General features: G+C 44.1%; 1 protein-coding gene across 7 annotated transcripts in view; it reads right to left on the bottom strand.

The window, feature by feature from the left end:
- The window catches only part of PIGV (phosphatidylinositol glycan anchor biosynthesis class V), a 41373-nt gene extending 28231 nt beyond the window's left edge, over positions 1 to 13142 (bottom strand). Inside the window, exons 1-2 of one of the 7 annotated variants that reach the window (XM_083173303.1) lie at positions 2385 to 2439; positions 798 to 2301 (exon numbers count right to left, since the gene is read on the bottom strand). The gene's annotated coding sequence lies outside the window, so the exon portion shown is untranslated. Of the gene's footprint in view, positions 1 to 797; positions 2347 to 2384; positions 2440 to 12814; positions 12886 to 12990 lie in introns of those variants that run through there. The other 6 variants (XM_083173305.1, XM_083173298.1, XM_083173306.1 and 3 more) reach the window with 6 other exon arrangements.
- Positions 13143 to 17977: the final 4835 nt, after the last annotated feature.

Below are 17977 nucleotides of genomic sequence, written 5' to 3'. Positions count from 1 at the left end.
GGTGCACCTCCACACGAGTTATTCATTACCTTGAAATAACCTTCTCAGACTGTGGAATACAATTCAATACTAACAATTATTCTCATACCATACTTGATTTAAGGGTGCAACTTGTGCGTGGGCCTTTTTCCCAGATCCCCCTCCCCTAACACCCCATCTTTGCAATGATGTTGACCTTGTTTTTGTCAGAGAGAGGGAGAGGACTCTAAACTTCGCACATCTCTCGTCTGACAGGGAAATTTTAACTTTTACCGAATCTATAATCACCCCTAAGAACTTGATTATTTGGGTGGGATTCAATTGGCTCTTTTGTAGATTTAATATCCAGCCAGGTGTTTGCAGGAAGTTGACCACTACTTGCAGATGTTCCAGTAGCACTTGTTTGGATGATGCCGCGATGAGGATATTGTCTATGTATGGCCAAAGAAGATTCCTCTCTTCCTTAGGACTGCTATTAAAGTTACTAGTACTTTTGTGAACTCTTGGGGAGGAGGCGAGACCAAAAGGTAGGCATGCAAATTGGAAATGTTTCTGTTTTATGGCGAACCTGAGAAACGTCCGATGTTGTGGATGAATCGGTATATGGTAGTATGCATCCTTTAAGAAAAAAAAAAACAGGAGATACCATGAAGTCCCCTCTTCTTATGCCTGCCGTTATAGTTCTCATTGTCTCCATGCAAAATGTATTTACTTCCAAATATTGATTTAACTGTCTCAAGTCTATAATAGTCCTGAACCAACACCCCCCCCCCCCCCCCCGTGCTCTTTTCTACCAGAAAGAGATTGGTATACATTACCTTCTCCATCTGGGTTTCTGGAACAGGTTCTATGGCGTTGATGTCCAGGAGATTGGATACAATCTTCTTCAACTCTTGCCCTTCCAGTACCGATCTTGGCTTTCTTGACAACATGAAATAGTCGTTCCCTGGAATTCGGCCGAACTCCAGCAAATAACCGTCTCGAACTATTTTCTGTACCCATCTGTCTTGAAGCACGGTATCCCATACATCTGGGAATTGCAATAATCGGGCTCCCACCTGAGGAACACTTTGATTGTCATTGTCTTCCGCTTCTTCTAGAATTCTGGCAAAAGGACTGTCTGGAGTTAGAAAACGCACCCCTCTGACTGTATGGCCTACCTGGCCTATAAGATTTAGCTTCTCTAAACATCTGTTTAGAGGCTCCTGTATATGGGAACTTATTCTTCCTATCTTGTGGGAGTTTGAGATTTTCCTCCCGTCAATCTGTGAATCAGGGCATCTAATTTTGTGCCAAACAGAAAGGATCCTTCGAACGGCAAGGAGACCAGGCGATTCTTGGAATTAGAGTCTGCCGACCAAGATCGTAACCACAGTGCCCTTCTAGTCGCTACACCTGCCGACATGGCACTTGCTGCAAACGAAGTCACATCTATGGTCGCCTCACACAGAAATTCAACCGACTTCTGAATGACCTCCAGATTCTTTAATATATACGGTTTTAAAATCTTTTCTTCAATATCCATATGGGGCGCATTACACCACATTCTTAAACCTCTGGCCACCAAAGCTAAAGCTACCCCCGTTTTGCTGTGGATAGATGCCGTTTCTTTAGGGAACCCTCCATTCTTCGATCCATTGGATCCTTGAACGAGGCCCCATCCTCGAGAGGCAATGTTGTGCGAGATGTTACTTCCGCTACAGCCGCATCCATCTTCGGTATGCTGAACCACTTAAGGAATTCCTCATCCTTTATAGGATACATTTTGTCTACACTAAATAGTTCCCCGTGTTTTTTATCCAGGTTAGACCATTCTTTAGAAATAGTTTCTTTCATAACCCGATGTACTGGAAATGATCGACCCTTCTTGGATCTATCTTCAAATAACAAATCTGCCCCTTCTGCAGGTGCAACAGTTTCTTTTAATTCATAGACTTGTAAATCTGTTTTAATATATATTCCACTGTATCAAAATTAAATGCCCTAACATCCTCTTTAATTTCTCCAGGCTCATCAGAGGAATTATTTACATCATCACCATCTTCAGAAGAGTTATTCACTTCATATGAGAATCCTGCTTGATCTCTAGATCTCTTAGACCCTTGGCTTTCCACAAACTCCTCTTTAGATACAAAGGATTGTCTCATCCAATCCATAAGATCTTTCAGCATTTTAGTCTGATTATCCTGTGGTTCTGGTTGAGGCTCACACCCCTCACATATAGTCTTGCCCAATGCTGCATCCATCACTTTATCACAAGCCATGCAATTTACAGTGGTATTTTTCTTCTTAGTAGCCTTTTTCTTAGTTTCAGAAGGCACACTATAAGAATAAATGGGAAAGCCGATCACTCATACTGGAAATAAAACTTCTATACTACCTACAAAAAATATTACCAGGCTCACCTCACAGGGGCACTATCTTCTCTAATGGGGGAAGGCAGATCCATCTCAACAGCACCAGAAATCTGTATAAACATAAACCAATCAGGTATTGCCAGATATACATAAGCATCCAATAAGGTATAACCCCAGTGTCCTACCATTCCACCGACTCACAGGACCATGCTGCTGCTCTGCCTCAGAAACTGACAGTGTCTGACTCTCTTTTAAATCCCCAGCAGAGTGTGCTTGGGAAGCGTGCAGACGCTATAGCCGGAAACCGGAAGTGCGCGTCATGCGCGATGCATTCTGTTAAGTGTAGTCTATGAGTCCCGCCGAACCCGGAAGTACGCGCTAGGCGCACTGCTCTCTGGGCCTTGTAGTCCAGTCCATGCTGCCGCGAGCGGCTGTCTCTGAGGATTCCGACGGCGCTAGTAGCTGCTCTTACTTCTCTGCTGCTACCACGCTACTTGGTGCTTGTTTTAGGAGAAATGGAGACTTACAGCATTTCGCTCCTGCTAGTTCTCTGGATGGCATGGACAGGAACCCTCAAAGAGTCACACTTCAATGCTGCAACCACCCAGAGTGATCTTCTGTTTCTAAAGGTGAGCCCAAAATAGAGTAACCTCCTGCCTCTAACTAAACAAGGAGACAGGAAAAAAAGACACCAGAGGAGGGTAGGAGCAGGGATTTATACCCAAGAGGGGAGGAGCCTGGGAAAAAAAGTAACCTGTCTAACTACAAGGAATGGGATGAAATCCCAATGTGAAGGCTGCCATGGGATCGTAGAAGAAAAGGACATATTTTTAAAACCTCACATTATTAGGAGATAATTATTTTTCTTTGCTTTAATTTTGATTTTGGTAGTATTATCTGGTTACACACTATATGATAGCATGCATTGTTAACAATATAAGCCCTGATTCAGCCTTGAAATTTTTTCTCTAATGTACAAAACCATGCTGCACTGATGAGGCAAATGTAACATGTGCAGAGAGAGTTAGATTTGTGTGGGGTGTGTTCAAACTGAAATCTAAATTGCAGTGTAAAGGGGTGTAGACACAGTGGGCGGGATGTACCAACCACTGCAGGTACATCCCGCCACCCATCGCTCCGATGCTCATCGCATATGCACTAACGTATGCAATGTAAAATGAATCAAGATCCCCTTTGCGATCCCAGCCGCTGCTTGGGCTTCCTCTGTGCATGCGCAAAAGACACTGGCGGCCACAGGGAATGATGGGAGGGATATGTGTCGGATCCCTCAGACAGCGGCACTGCGGAGAGAAGCCATAGCTCTAGCTGGTGTAACCCTGGCGTAACTAAAGCCCCTCCACAGAGAAGCCCCGCTGGTAGGTGCTTTCGTAGATTAAAAAATGTGGTAAAAACACAGAAAACCCGGGTTTTTACCACATTTTTACTTTAGTACATCCTGCCCAGTGAAATTTTGTCAGGAGATCATCAAAATCTCCTAGAAGGTTAGCCAAAATCGTCCAGTGTTTCTCCTTAGATACGAACGCTAAAGTCCAATACACACCTACAGATTAATCTGTCCAATCTATCTGGTGGGAACAAAGATCTGGTAATGTATGGGAGCATACAAGAATCAAACATTTGCTTCCAAACACTGGAAAAAAGACTATGGTCATTTAGACAAATAGTTTAAATACATTTAACAAATGAACAATCATTTTTTTGGTCCATTTTCAAGCATTTGGGAGTGAACGGTTGATTGTCCTTTGCTCCCATATATTACCAGATTTTTGTTACCACCAGAAAGATTGAACAGATAAATCTGTAGGTGTGTATCCAGCTTAAGTCAGTATCTACCCAGTTTAAGTCAGTATCTCCTAGCATAGACAGACTGTGCAGGCAAGGCAATTTTGACTAGATCATAGACTATCATTAGTTAGACAAAATTGCTTAGTCAAAATCTCCAGTGCATCTAGCCAAAATTGCTTAGTCAAATTTGTCCATTAGTCAATATCTCACCGTGGGTACACAGCTAGGGCATTTCTTAAGGGGCTCATGCCAGAAGAGTGGCTGATAAGAACGAAGAAAAATAGTAAAGAAAGCCTGAGCTATTGCTTTTACTGCTGGTTCGGATACTAAGTTCCTAATGCATATGTAGCCCTAGTGGGATTCATACATACAAGTCTGATCTGAAGAGCCATCTCCAGCATAAAGAATAAAAAAAGTTGCGCATAGGGCAATGAATTCCAACTCAAGTCCTCATGGGACTTAAAGATTAATCTTTAAGTGTGTGCCCAGCTTCAATTTATCTGGTGGGAACAAAAATCAGGCTATATATGGGAGCAAACGAAGGTCAACTTTTTGCACACTGGAAAACAGACAGACAATGGTCATTCATTCAGACAAATTGGTTTACACAGATTAATTTAACAAACTATATCCAGTTTTGAAAATTTTCAAGCATTTGAGTGCAAATGGTTGGTTGTCATATGCATTTACATTACCAGAATTTTGTTACCACCAGAAAGATTGGACAAATACTGTAAATCTTTAAATGTATACTCAACCAAAAGCCCCATACACACTACCTGATCTATTAAAAGATATCACTCAGTCATGCCCTTCTGAACAATATAATTTAAACAAACTTTTAGAGTGTATGCTCAATATTGTTAACGACGCAGACTTCTGCACATTAATGACCCCCTCCCTGTCATCTGTGCATGCAGCTCAATCTGACAATATCATCAGTGACTAAATGCATAGCAGGGGCCCTGGTGATATCACTGAACGATATAGTTGACCGATATTGTTCGGTGTGTATGCACTTTGTAGTTTGCCCAGCGGCAACACACATATAGTTAACTAGATCGGTTATGCTGCTAATTGGCTAAGGAATAATCGGAGCTTAACTCTGCATATTTTAGATATCTCCCAGGCATGCACAGGTTTATTCATTACTGGGTAACATTTTACAAAGATTAAAAAAAAATGGAAAACACTGCAGTACACATAAAAAAAACGCTTTAACTTATCTGGATTGTTGACCTACATGTCTCAGCTCTGGACAAATTCCAGAAATCCTAAAATAATGTGCATTATGTTCAGGAGAAGGGATAAACCCTTTGAGTGCCAACATTGCTGTGAGATCCTCCAAATATCTGCTAAATATGCCGGGTCGCACCTGGGATTTTGTACCCAGCTACAACCTGGGTGCGACCCGGTTTGCAAACCCAGTCCCCGCCATCAGGAAGTGGGGTTGGGGAGGCGCTGGGAGATGAAAGCATCTGCCAGCGCCGGTTTTTGCCCTGTAGTGAATGGGACCCGGGTCGCATTGACCCCAGTTACCCGTTTACACTACACAGTCACCCAGGTTGAACAAGTGTCCCAATATTGAACCTTGTGGGACTCCACTTTGGACCTTATCCCAGCTGGAATGTATTCCATTTACAACCACTCTCTGTCCCCAATTGTGTAACCAGTTTATAATCCAATTACACATTTTATCTCATATCCCGAAGTAACCTAGTTTTATTAATAACCTTTTATGAGGCACCGTGTCAAAAGATTTAGCAAAATCAAGACGTATTACATCAACAGATTTCCCTAAGGGGGAGATTCTCTAAACTAAAAATGCATTAAAAATCCCGTTATCGGGGGTTTTACTGCATTTTAGGATGCTCTAAGCATCCCCCGTGGGCTTATCGCGACAGGGGGCATCTAACGCAACCCCTCGCCGCCACGCACCAACCCCTGCATCAAACCCCCCCTCACCTGTGTCCGGGCAGCACAGTGCTGTGCTTCGGACCTGTGACCTCCTCCTCCCTGCACTATGTTCCTCTTCCGGGTGCAGGGAGGAGGAGAGCCCCGGCGCAGCAGCAGCAACGCCGGGTAAGGAAGGCAGGGGGGAGCTGCCGGTAGGGTGACCAACTCATCCCTTTAGTCTGGAACACATATTAATTACACAGGTTCTGTGGCAGTTTAAAACCAGGTAAAATGGACTCTTGAGCTGTGGCAGTTTAAAACCAGGTAGCCAGCCACATAACCTGTGTAATTAATGTGTGTCCCGGATTAAAGGGATGAGTTGGTCACCCTACCTGCCGGGTCCCGCTGTCTCCCACCGCAAAGAACAGCTCTTAACGCAAGAGCTGTCCTTTGCCATAATTATCGCATATGCGATAATTATGTAGGCAATCTGCGGCGGTAAGGGTGGCGCGTATGTTAGAGCATCCCGCCCTAAGTCCATCCCCATCCCCCTACTGACTTCCTCATAGAAGCTAATTAAATTAGTCTGACATGATCTATTTTTGTATAAGTATCGGGAAAAAGGGGGATGGGGAGGGAGTCTGGGAGGGGATATGACCTGAGCACAAGTGACACAAAATTCTGTACAATAATGCATGCAGTAGTTAACGATTTGTATGATTACCACAATAGTATTAAATAATAACCCATAGGTTGGGTCGATAATGACGTGGCGGTGCTCCCCTGAGAGTAGATATAGTGTACCAAAGTGGAGAGAAAAAGTACGCTCTTTTGTTTGGGGGCACTCTTTTAGCTTTGTCAGTGTGATTTATTACGAACAAATAAAATTTAGCTTTTAATATTTAATCTTAAAATAGAGATCGGACATACAGACATACAACACTAAACGTAAATAGCATAGGTAACGTACAGTACAGGTTTTTATATTCCTGCACTGTCCTATGAGTTTTCAGGCTCCTGAATTTATCTGAAAGGGCAAACGAAGATGTGGGTAATTTCTATTGGCTGTATTAAATTTCAGCTTATTCCCATAATATGATCATTGTTCCCATAGAGGTAGTAATAGAAGTTGCGAAATATACATAGATGCACAGTTAGTATTAGTGTCAGAGAGGAGTTAGTCCTACTCTGGTACAGTCCGGAGAGTAGGAGTTACTCTTATTTCAATTCTGGCTGTATAATTTTGTAGCCGTAGCTTTAAGAAATAGAGATATCTGTGTTGCTACTGGGTATTATGTTGCGACGATAACCGCTCACAGAGATGCAGAATATGGTTAATATAGATAAATAGATGACACTCACACAGAGCCGGCCTTAGGCATAGGCAGACTAGGCAATTGCCTAGGGCATTTGGAATGCCTAGGGGCATCAGCAGCTTCTGCTGATTAAAATGATATGCAGCATGCCTATATTCTGTGTGAGTGAGGCTGTATCGGCATATGAAATAGTGTATTCATGGAAATCACTGTAACATAGCATTCCGTATGCAGGTACAGCCACAGTCGCACAAAGAATATAGGCATGCCACATATCATTTTAATCATTGGAAGCTCCGTGTGTGTACTGGTCACATAACAATGCAAATAAGAAGAATTTTCAGGAAAAAAAGGCACCCAAAGTTAGCAGAACTGGCCAGGAACTGCATGGCCTATTGAGGCAAGATGTACAGTATGAGGAAACATCTGTATCCAAGCAGAAGCAGAGGTCACAGTGTTAGCGGCTGTGCGAGTGCTGCCTGCGGGTGGGTTGGTTGTGCAATAGTGTTCAGCATATGTGTAAGGGGCATTATGTGTGTCATGTATAAATGCATTAATAATGTGCCACTTATGTGTAACAGGCATTATGGAGGTTATTCTGATCGGAGCGGCCAAACGTGCGTACGTTCGCCATTACCGCACGCTAGCCGTACGCGGCCGTTAGGGTTAAGTCCACCCACAAATTAGCCGCTTACGTACGGACAGAAATACCGTAGAAGGGGAGTGGCGTACAAATGAGCGTACGGGAACGTACGCGGACGGGCCAGCCCTTACACTCCGACAACTGGCGTACAACTGAGCGTACAGCGCCGTTTACGGACGTCTTTCGTCCGTCTTCCCAACGACTTCTTGCGGAGATCTGAGCGTACGCCAGCTTGCACGGACGGGTCCCTATTGTTTTCAATGGAAAACTCAGCTTATTTCACCGCTCGTGAGAGTGAGCGTACGTCCGTGCACGCTGGCATACCCTTCACATATATGGACCTGCAAATCTTGCCTCTCAACTACTAATCTGACAATTGATTAATTAATCTATTTGTTATTCAATTATTGTTTTCTATTAACTCAATTGTCTACCTTAATAAAGACCTAATAAAACTGTGGTTTATGTTATTGTATCCTAAATACAAAACCTATGTTAGTATTAGAGTGAACACGTTGACACATGTCGACTTGTGTAGATTGAGTGTGCTACTGCGTAAAGTCTATGAAAGCACGTAGTGAATGTGTCTAACTGTTTAGCAAATACCTACCTTAGCGTATAAAAAGATTCTTACCTTAAATTAAACAAACCTTTAAATGTGGAGAAGTATAAAAACATAAGCTTCCAATGTGTTTGCGTGCTGTGTGTGTGGCTTGCAGGTAGTGAAATCATGCTTTGGACTTAATAGACTGCAGCATTGCTTATTACATTCAGGTGTATGTGTTTGAGTAGTAATCAGCGTAAATTAGCCAACTCAGGCGCACGCTGGCATGCGGTATCTGTAGGGGTGGTTTGAGCTGGCGGTTGGCGGCCGCCTGTTTGGTGTCCGAAATGAACGGTGCCTTAGTCGATCGTGCGGTAGTAGCACCGCTCATTTTTGGTGCACACCCCCGTGTACGCCCATATTTACGCCCATTTTCCCTCATTATTTCGGCCGCTCCCATCAACACGCCCCTATGCCGCCCCATTACCCGTACGCTCGCGTACAGGTTTTTTCGCACGTTGAGACACCGGCCGTAAGCGTTGTGGAGTGTTCGCGCCGGCGCATTAGCGTATCTGCACATGCGCAGATCATGAAAAACCCCGGGACGTACGCGTACGGCCCGGCCGCTCCAACCAGAATAAGGCCCTATGTGTGTCATGTGTATAAAGGCATTAATAATGTGCAACATATTTGTATGGGGCATTATGTGTGTCATGTGTATAAGGGCATTAATAATGTGCAACATATGTGTAAGGGGCATTATGTGTGTCATTATGTGTATGAAGGGCATTAATAAAGGTTGGCATAATGTGTAAGGGGCATTATGGTTATAAGGACATTAATAATGTGTGTCACATGTGTAAGGGGCATTACTGTGTGGTATTATCAGGGGTGCCGAGAGTAAGGGGTAGGGGGTACAAATCACCCAGGACAAAGTCTGATGGAAGGGCCCAGTGGGGGCCCCGGGCCCCCTCCCCTTAAGTGACAGCAGCAGCTGCAGCTCTTCTCCTCTGCCCAGCACACACTGCTTTGTGCTGGGTTGCATTGTGGCCATGGAGGTGCTTAAAATACGTTATTTTCTCAGGATATTTTTCTAAGGGTATAATGTCAGGAGTAATGTATATAAGGTAAAGTGGTACTACTGTGTGATGTAACATGAATAAGGGACACCATCGCATAATACTGTATAATGTGAATAAAGTTGCACTACTGTGTGGCCTAATTTTAATTTGGGGGTACTATTGTGTGGCCTTGCCCCTTCCCAGCAAGAACACACCCCTCTTTTGGGCTGCGCACCGAATTTGTGCACTGTTTCTATTTAAAAAATTGCGGGTAGGAGCACCAAAATGATGACTGCTATGATGAGGATTGATGGTGCTGGGAAAGGGGAGCAGGGTCAGAGGCAGAACTAGTGGCGGTGCTAGGGGGCACCAGCAAAAATCTTGCCTAGGGCGTCATTTAGGCTAGGGCCGGCTCTGCACTCACAGTTGAAAAGATCAAAAGAAGCTGCTGCTGACCTTCGCAACCGTCCTGGTTCCCTGAAAATCAGTGAGCATTCAATGATGTTTTTATCTGTATGAATAGAGTGTCAGAAAGAGTAGGGAGTGAGGCATCTGCTGTCCCTTTTAGGTAGATCAGTTGCCCTGTTGCGCTTTGGTCAGTGCAGGGTTAAGTGATTACAATACCTGTTGGGGATGAGAGTGCCCTTATTGTTAGATATAGATAGAAAAGTTTCTAAAGGCGTCTCATGCTGCTTTCCCACTGCAGACCCGTTTTAAGTTACAGGTAAACTTAAACGGTATTTAGCATTCCCACTGCAGCAGATTACATTTTTAAATGCCATTTAAGTACCATTCCCATTGCAGGTAAAACGTTTTAGCTCTTCAAAACGTTTTTACAGCACAAATGCTGGCCTGTGCCAGCAATGTATATAAATAATCATTGGTGTGCAGTGGTGCTAGTAATATATACATTGCTGGCCTGTGCCAGCAATGTATATATTACTGGCTAATAAATAATCATTGGTGCCCAGTGGTACCAATAATATATACATTGCTGGTCTGTGCCAGCAATGTATATATTATTGGCTATGATCATTGGTGCCCAGTGGTACCAATAATATATACATTGCTGGTCTGTGCCAGTGAAGCTGTCAAGGAATGACCAGAACAGGACTTCCGGGTGTACGAGAGAGAAACCTAGAGAGACGGACTTCAGGCCGCGGAACACCCGATCACAGCACTTCCGCCTCCTAATGAAGTCACCTGGAATCACTGTACTTCCGGGTGTACAGAGGACGAGCTCCGTCGCGGGAACTTCCGGCCACGATGTATCAACTTCCTATTGCCGCATATAGACAGTATTTTCATACACACAGTGCACCATAAATACATCTCGTTTTGAGATACAAAACGGAACACCAGCAAGGGGGACCGTGCACTGTTATTTTATATACCTTGTTGTTTTATTCAGATAAATGCAGTTTGTTTACTTCCGGTGTCACGCAACCCGGAACAGGAAGTGCTATAGCGCTTATATAGAGCCACATTGATTACACTAGTCTGGATCCTGAAGAAGAGATAGCATTATCTCGAAACATGTTGGCCCAGATCTAGTGTACCCAGGAGGCAGAAAAGCTGTGAAGGTGAGTTCAGCTAACCTGTGAGAACTTGGGCGTATGTTATCCGGTTTGACTTCACCCAACTTTAGCTCACCTTCCACTTTATACCTTCTTTTATTCTATTGATGTTTTACTTTTTCCAATAAAAACGGATATTTAAAGAAACCTTGATGCGCTTTGATCTCCATTCTACCACGTGAGTACGGGTACGCAATCCCATTTATCGATCCAAAGATACCTTGATACACCTGTATCCTTGTTGTCACAAGTGAGTTCGGTACGCCACCGTAGCTCGAAGTGACATCATTATAAACCTACCCTTTACCCCAGGGACACTTCTCATTGTGGATTTCTCTGATTTTTTTTCACCCTTTCCATATGATCACCGAGACACATTTGGAATCAGGAACATTCTAACCCAAGAACATCTACAGGAGAAATTAGCCCACTCAGGAGAAGAAGACAAAGGAAGTATCCTACTTCCCCTTTATTTTATCCATTCTCCCTTCTCTCACTTTCCGAACCATAGGGAGCGCCCACGAGTGGATCTCTATATCCAAATGTAGATGAGCCCCAAAGCAGTTAGTACGAGCTACTGGGAAATGGCGCTGATAATTCAATGTAAATATCTGTCTCTAATTCTGTTTTTTTACCCCCAAAATTTAATAGTGTAATATGGGCTAGGTGAAATGAGGGAGATTGCTAGACTAATGAGGGAGATTGCTGCTATTTCAGGGAGTCTCCTGCAGAATGCAGGAGGGTAGGCAACTATGTCCCCATCTGATATTTGTACACAAATACATGGTATACATTTGTAGTATAAATACATACCTCCCAACAGTCCCGATTTTAGCGGGACAGTCCCGATTATCAGGGCCTGTCCCGCTGTCCCACCCGCGGGCGGCAGTGTCCCGCGGCGTGGGGGGGCTGTTGGGAGTCCCCCCTGTCAGCTGCTAAGCACCGGGGAATAAACGCTGTGCGCACAGCGTCTATTCCCGCAGCCAGGGGGCTGGGGGCATGGCTAGAGGCTCACAGAGCCTCTGGGTCATGCCCCCATAGCGGCAAAATGGGGGCGTGGCCTCGTGGGAGAGCCGCAAGTATAGACCACGCCCCCAAAATTTTCAACGCGCCTTCGGCGCGCAGCAGCAGCGTCCCGCCTGCAGGTATGGCAGAGTTGGGAGGTATGTAAATATGGTATACTATGTAATGCTAACATCTAGTATTTGATTAGAAACAAAATGCCAATAATTTCCTTTATTATTTCTGTTACCAAACCATTTTCTTTTTTTTTTTAAGAAACCTTGAATATTTTTTTTTTCCATTTTGTAAAAATTACCAGGTGTCCACAACGTAAACCTAAATGCAGCACACACATACATATAGCTATCCGGAAGGAGTTATTGGCGTCCGGCTTCCTTAGAAGCCCAGATGAGGCGCTTGGTTGTCACTGCTAGCAGCCTAGCACCAATAGAGGGCGCTCCAATAGCACATATAAAGCCCCCGGTCACTTGCGGATAGATTTCAATGTAGCTCAATAGTCAATACACGGATGGGGGTAACTTGTCATACAGGCGCACCACAGCTTTCACTACGGGGTTACTCCCTGCACATGCACGATACAGAATTTGGAGCCGAATCCTCACACGTACTCACCTCTGACCCAAACGTACTTCCTGATTCGTCACTTCAGTCCGCGAATACTAGTTTCCTATAACTTACCACTTCCGCAGACAGCACCGCCATTTTTACTGAGGGCATTTAAAAAAAAAAAAATCGACAGCACTAACCCATCTTTCTATGATGCAGCGCATTTGTTAATATGCCCCTACCTCCATATCTTCAAATACGGTAGATCGTGACTAACAGCCGCGGCCAGGATGTCCCGGCGGTCGGTGAAGCCTGTAGATGGCGCATGAATTTCGCGCAACAGAACACGCAACACTGCTGCTGACCAGTAACCAGAACTTTTCTCCAGCGCATGCGCCGACCTTTCCCTAGGTATTCAAGCACATTAATATGGAAGGAATACACCACAGTATTTGCCGCCGAAGAGAAAATATATGTTTACAGAGAATATAGAACACATATTTTTGGTTCGAGGTCATGTTGTGTTAGCATAACTAAACTGCCTCAGATCAGATAAACTTGTTCAGAGTTTGCTGCGCTCACCACTGGTTCATGTTCCTAATAGACAGGCCACGCAGATAGTGTTCTGAGGCAGGGAAGGTGTGCTAGCCCACTGGGTCCCTGCCCGGGGCTGTGGAGTGGGAAATAAACATTGCACATAGAGTCTGCTCAGAGGCAGAGGGACTGGGGGTCATGACCAGGAGTACCCCCAGTTCTCTTTAACATTTAAATTTTCTCCTTTTACCCCAAAACATTCCAGTGCCCAATATAATACACGTAGGACAATACCAGTCACACAAACTGAAACTTCTGGGAACCTGTTTCCCTGTCGGAGCACATAGGAACAACCAGCAACAACCACCCTGAGAGAACATTACAATTTTCTATGAAACTGCAGTAAGCCAGACAATGCTGTGTAAACAAGTTCTCACAGGTGTCACACAAAAAGGGGAGTTTAATCAATCTGTCAATTGACTTACAATAGGGACTAAGTAAAAACCAGACCCGGACAGGATCCGGAAACGCTGAACCAGAGGGTATGGGTAAAAACCGGACCAGGACAAAACCCCCGGACCAGACATCAAACTCTGCATTTTGGAGCTTGTAGCGTCCGGTCCGGGGGTGTCCTGTCTGGGGGTTCTGCCTGTGACACCGGTCACCAGGTAGAGGAGGAGGGGTAGAATAAAGTCTCCCTGTATGGTCCGGGCATGTAGCAAAAACCCGGACGGTCCGGACCACGGGGAGGCTGTAATCTCCCCTTCCCTATGTCCCTGATGATAGCTATCACAGGGACCCCCGGACAAGACACCCCCTGAACAGGACACCCCCCGGACCGGACCCTATAAGCTCCAGACTGCAGATTTTGATGTCCTGTCCGGCGGCCTGGAGTCTAGTCCGGTCCGGTTTTTACATAGTCCCAAACCAGACATAAAAACTCTGCATTCCAGAGCTTGTAGTCTCCAGTCCAGAGATGTCTTATCTGGTGGGATGCCTGTGATAGCAGACCCCCCTCCCACCCCCATCCCCCAGACCGGACACTACAAGCTCCAGAATACAGAGTTTGATGTCCAGTTCGGCATTCCGGGGTCTTGTCAGAGTCCGGTTTTTACCCATAACCCTTAAAATAGGCACCCTCACCCCACCACTACCTCACCCTATCATAACGTGCTTCCTTCCCACCACCCACTATCTGTCACCCTCTCTTCCTTGCCGTCTCCTTTTTCTCTCCCCCTGACCCCTTTCTCACACCCCTCACTCCTTGTCACCTCTCTATAGTCATTGCTGCCCTGTCTATCTGGATTTCGATTTGTGCTGTCACGGGAGCGTGCATCAGGATCACAAGGTAAAAAACCTGTGTGATCTGTATCTGATTTCGATGCCAAATCTCACCGTGTGTATACAGCATTAGCAAAGATTGCATAACACTCAAATCTTAAGTCGAATAGCAGGTGAATCTCACCGTGTGTACACACCATTACTCCTACTCGCATCCTTCTTGCCTCTGCCTCATTCTCTAGCCAACACTCTCTTGTACCTCTTATTATTTCCCTTTTTCCAAGGAGCCTTCACCCTCCCTCTTTCTCATTCCTTTCTTTCGCTCTAACACCCTCTTTATCTCTCCCCCTTCCTCTTATAAAATACTTAAACTTTATGAATTGAGGGGTCCCCAGGCCCCACACATTTTTTCACTGAGCATGAGCACTGGTATAACATAGCCATTTATAATAAAAAATGTGGTACTTGTTTCCTAGCAGGGCACCCAGATTTCTTACGTACGCAAACGTAGTGAAATCGTTTCGCATGGTACGTTTGTACCGCACGATGTGTGCGATGCGACGCAATGCTACTCTCCCTCTTGGGATTCCATGACTCCCATAGACAGAGAGTATAATCTGTTCCCAAAACCCCTCCTCTATCCACGCCACCCAGAAGCGGAACGCGTCCTCCGACCTTTTCATACCCCCCATTATCCACGTCGGTGTGGAGTTGATTTTATATAGTGTGGCGGGGCACGAGGGGACGTGGAATACATATAAAAGTAATCCGCGGGGCTGACCATGCTTCGGGCTCGGTGGCTCGCCACACTATATAAACTCAACTCCACCCCGACGTGGATAGTGGGGGGTATGAAAAGGTCGGAGGACGCGTTCTGCTGCGCTCACCACGCTCTGGGGTGGCGTGGATACTGGGGGTAACTTAAAACAATGCCAAAAGGTGCTTATATGACATAATAAGCCCTGCTAGGAAACAAGTACCAAAAATGTTTAGATAACCTACTGGCCGCACAATAGCTATCATTTCTTGCCCAAACATCCATTCTAAAGCTGGCAACACACCTAAAGATGTATTGTCTAATTTGGCTGGTTGGAACCAAAATCTGGTAACTTATGAGAGCAAATGACAGTCGACCATTTGCTTCGAAATGCTGGAAAAACTGACAGAAGCGGTCATTCAGATATTACCAGATTTTTGTTCCAACCAGTCAGATTGGAGAATAAAATCTTTAGGTGTATGGCCAACTTAAATCAATAAACATAAAATATTGTGTTGACAATTGACGTGCTCAGTTGAAAAGAAGCCAATGCCACATCTACTTGGAGTTTTTACTACCATCTAGTATCTTCACACTAACTTCATGGCATGCTGGTCACTAGGAGCAAAATACAAAATAATTTGTATTATTTTTAGACCAATCTGGTTGAAAACGGCCCAATGCCTCATTTCTACTGAGCTCAACTGTAGTGCGATTTATCAAACCTTCTAAATAGCACAAGTGAAGGTTTTACCCATAGAAACCATATTTTAAATGTATTTGAAAATTATAGCTACAATCTGTGCAACACTATTGCAGGGAACATGAAATAGAGTAAGAGATTGAAAAGTTGTATTATCCTGGCTACAGAATACTGGCGGGGGGACTGGAGCAGTATTGATCATGTCTGGACAATCATACACAGAAAGCAACATTCAATTTAAATAACATCCTGCTTACAGATTAGCATTTCCATCTAATACCCACTGAAGACGTGAGGACCAATATCATCAGCTATATAATGTGCATATGTATCTTACAAGGAGACATGTGGAGTAGTAAGTGTATGCAAATATTAGTCAGCCATGAACAGTACCACAGAGCGCACAGATTTATCATTATCTAATTGTACCACGTTAGAATGCTGACATCTCATACATTGGATGAGCTTAGGGTACACACATTTACCTTTAGGAGTGCTGTACCTCCTATTTTGTGGGTGTGGATCATGGTCAACAGTATCTATGTCGACAGTCAATAAGTCGACCACGATTGGCAGGCATGAAAAAGGTCAACATGGTAAAAAAAAAAGCAAACAAAAAAGTAGACATGAGTTTTTCAAGGTTTTTGGATGTCAGACGACGTGGACACTGTATTAGTGTACCGCACTTGGCACACTATCGTATTATCTCTCTATGAAAAAGCCCTTTTGGAGGGCAAAACGCGTTAGAAGCCACTAGCTACCCACTTGCATGCCAGCAAAATATGGGATACCAGCTGCCGACTGCCACATCTGCCACCATCACCTCATGCAAATTATTCCATCTGCCAGCCCCCAATCCACCCCCCCATCGTGACTTGTGGAGAACGCCAACAGGAGCAGGTACAAGCACCCGTGGGTGAGAGCCATGGTACCGCTTTACAGGACCCAGCATCACCGGCAGCGTGAGTGAGAGACACGCGTACCGGCAACAACTCTGAGACTCCTCTGTCAGTCTCCACCAGTCCCTCCACATTCACACATTGCATAGGACCCCACCGCACGGCAGCAAAGGTGATGTATGTGCAAACCGTGATCTGACATATTTATTGTCTAAAAGACTGCATTACAAAGTAACAACTATCATTGCACAAAAAATTGTTTATTGTGGCCCGGCAACATCTTAAATATCTAAAGCGGCAAACTGTTTATATATGCAAGTCTGCAGTTTATATACCCAAATTTAAAGCTATATACGACCCGTGAATTCAAAGTCATTTATTCTGTAATTTGTTCTTAAAAATGAGTACATGTTAATTAGCAGTATAATATGTGCTAATACAGGTTGAGTATCCCGTATCCAAAATGCTCGGGACCAGGAGAATTTCGGATAGCGAACTACTACTACTACTACTACTACATAGCGGATTATTCCGTATTTCGGAATATTTTAATATTTAAATGATGTATTTTGAAGTATCTTGCATTTCTGCTGTATAAACACATAAAATACACACATATATATTTTATTACCACATGAAATGCACACAAATATATTTTATTTGTTCAAAAAACAAGGTCATGAAACAAAATTTGTGTACTCTCTCAGATATTGAATTTGAAGGCCAAGCAATCATTTTCTTGCACATATATAGTGCCAGTTACATATCATGTCCTCAGTAGGACTGTTACAAATGTCCCCAGTGAGTTTTTAGCAAAAAAAACATTTTTTTTTTCACTTTCTGGAATGTATGGTTTTCGGAATAATTCGGATAACGGATATTCGGATACGGGATACTCAACCTGTAATATATATTTGATCTTATAGGTGGCCACCTTAATTAGCAAGTATTTTATTCATTATATATATATTTCTTTTATGTAAAATAAATTGTATTTGATTAACTCTTTTTGAAACAGTCTCCATCCTTTTGCTATACATGTGCTCCCCTCCATG

This window comes from Crinia signifera, chromosome 2, assembly GCF_055691185.1.
Source record: "Crinia signifera chromosome 2, ASM5569118v1, whole genome shotgun sequence".
NCBI lineage: Eukaryota > Metazoa > Chordata > Amphibia > Anura > Myobatrachidae > Crinia > Crinia signifera.
The sequence above is the reverse complement of the archived record's forward strand: the minus strand, read 5'-3'. Positions and strand labels throughout refer to the sequence as shown.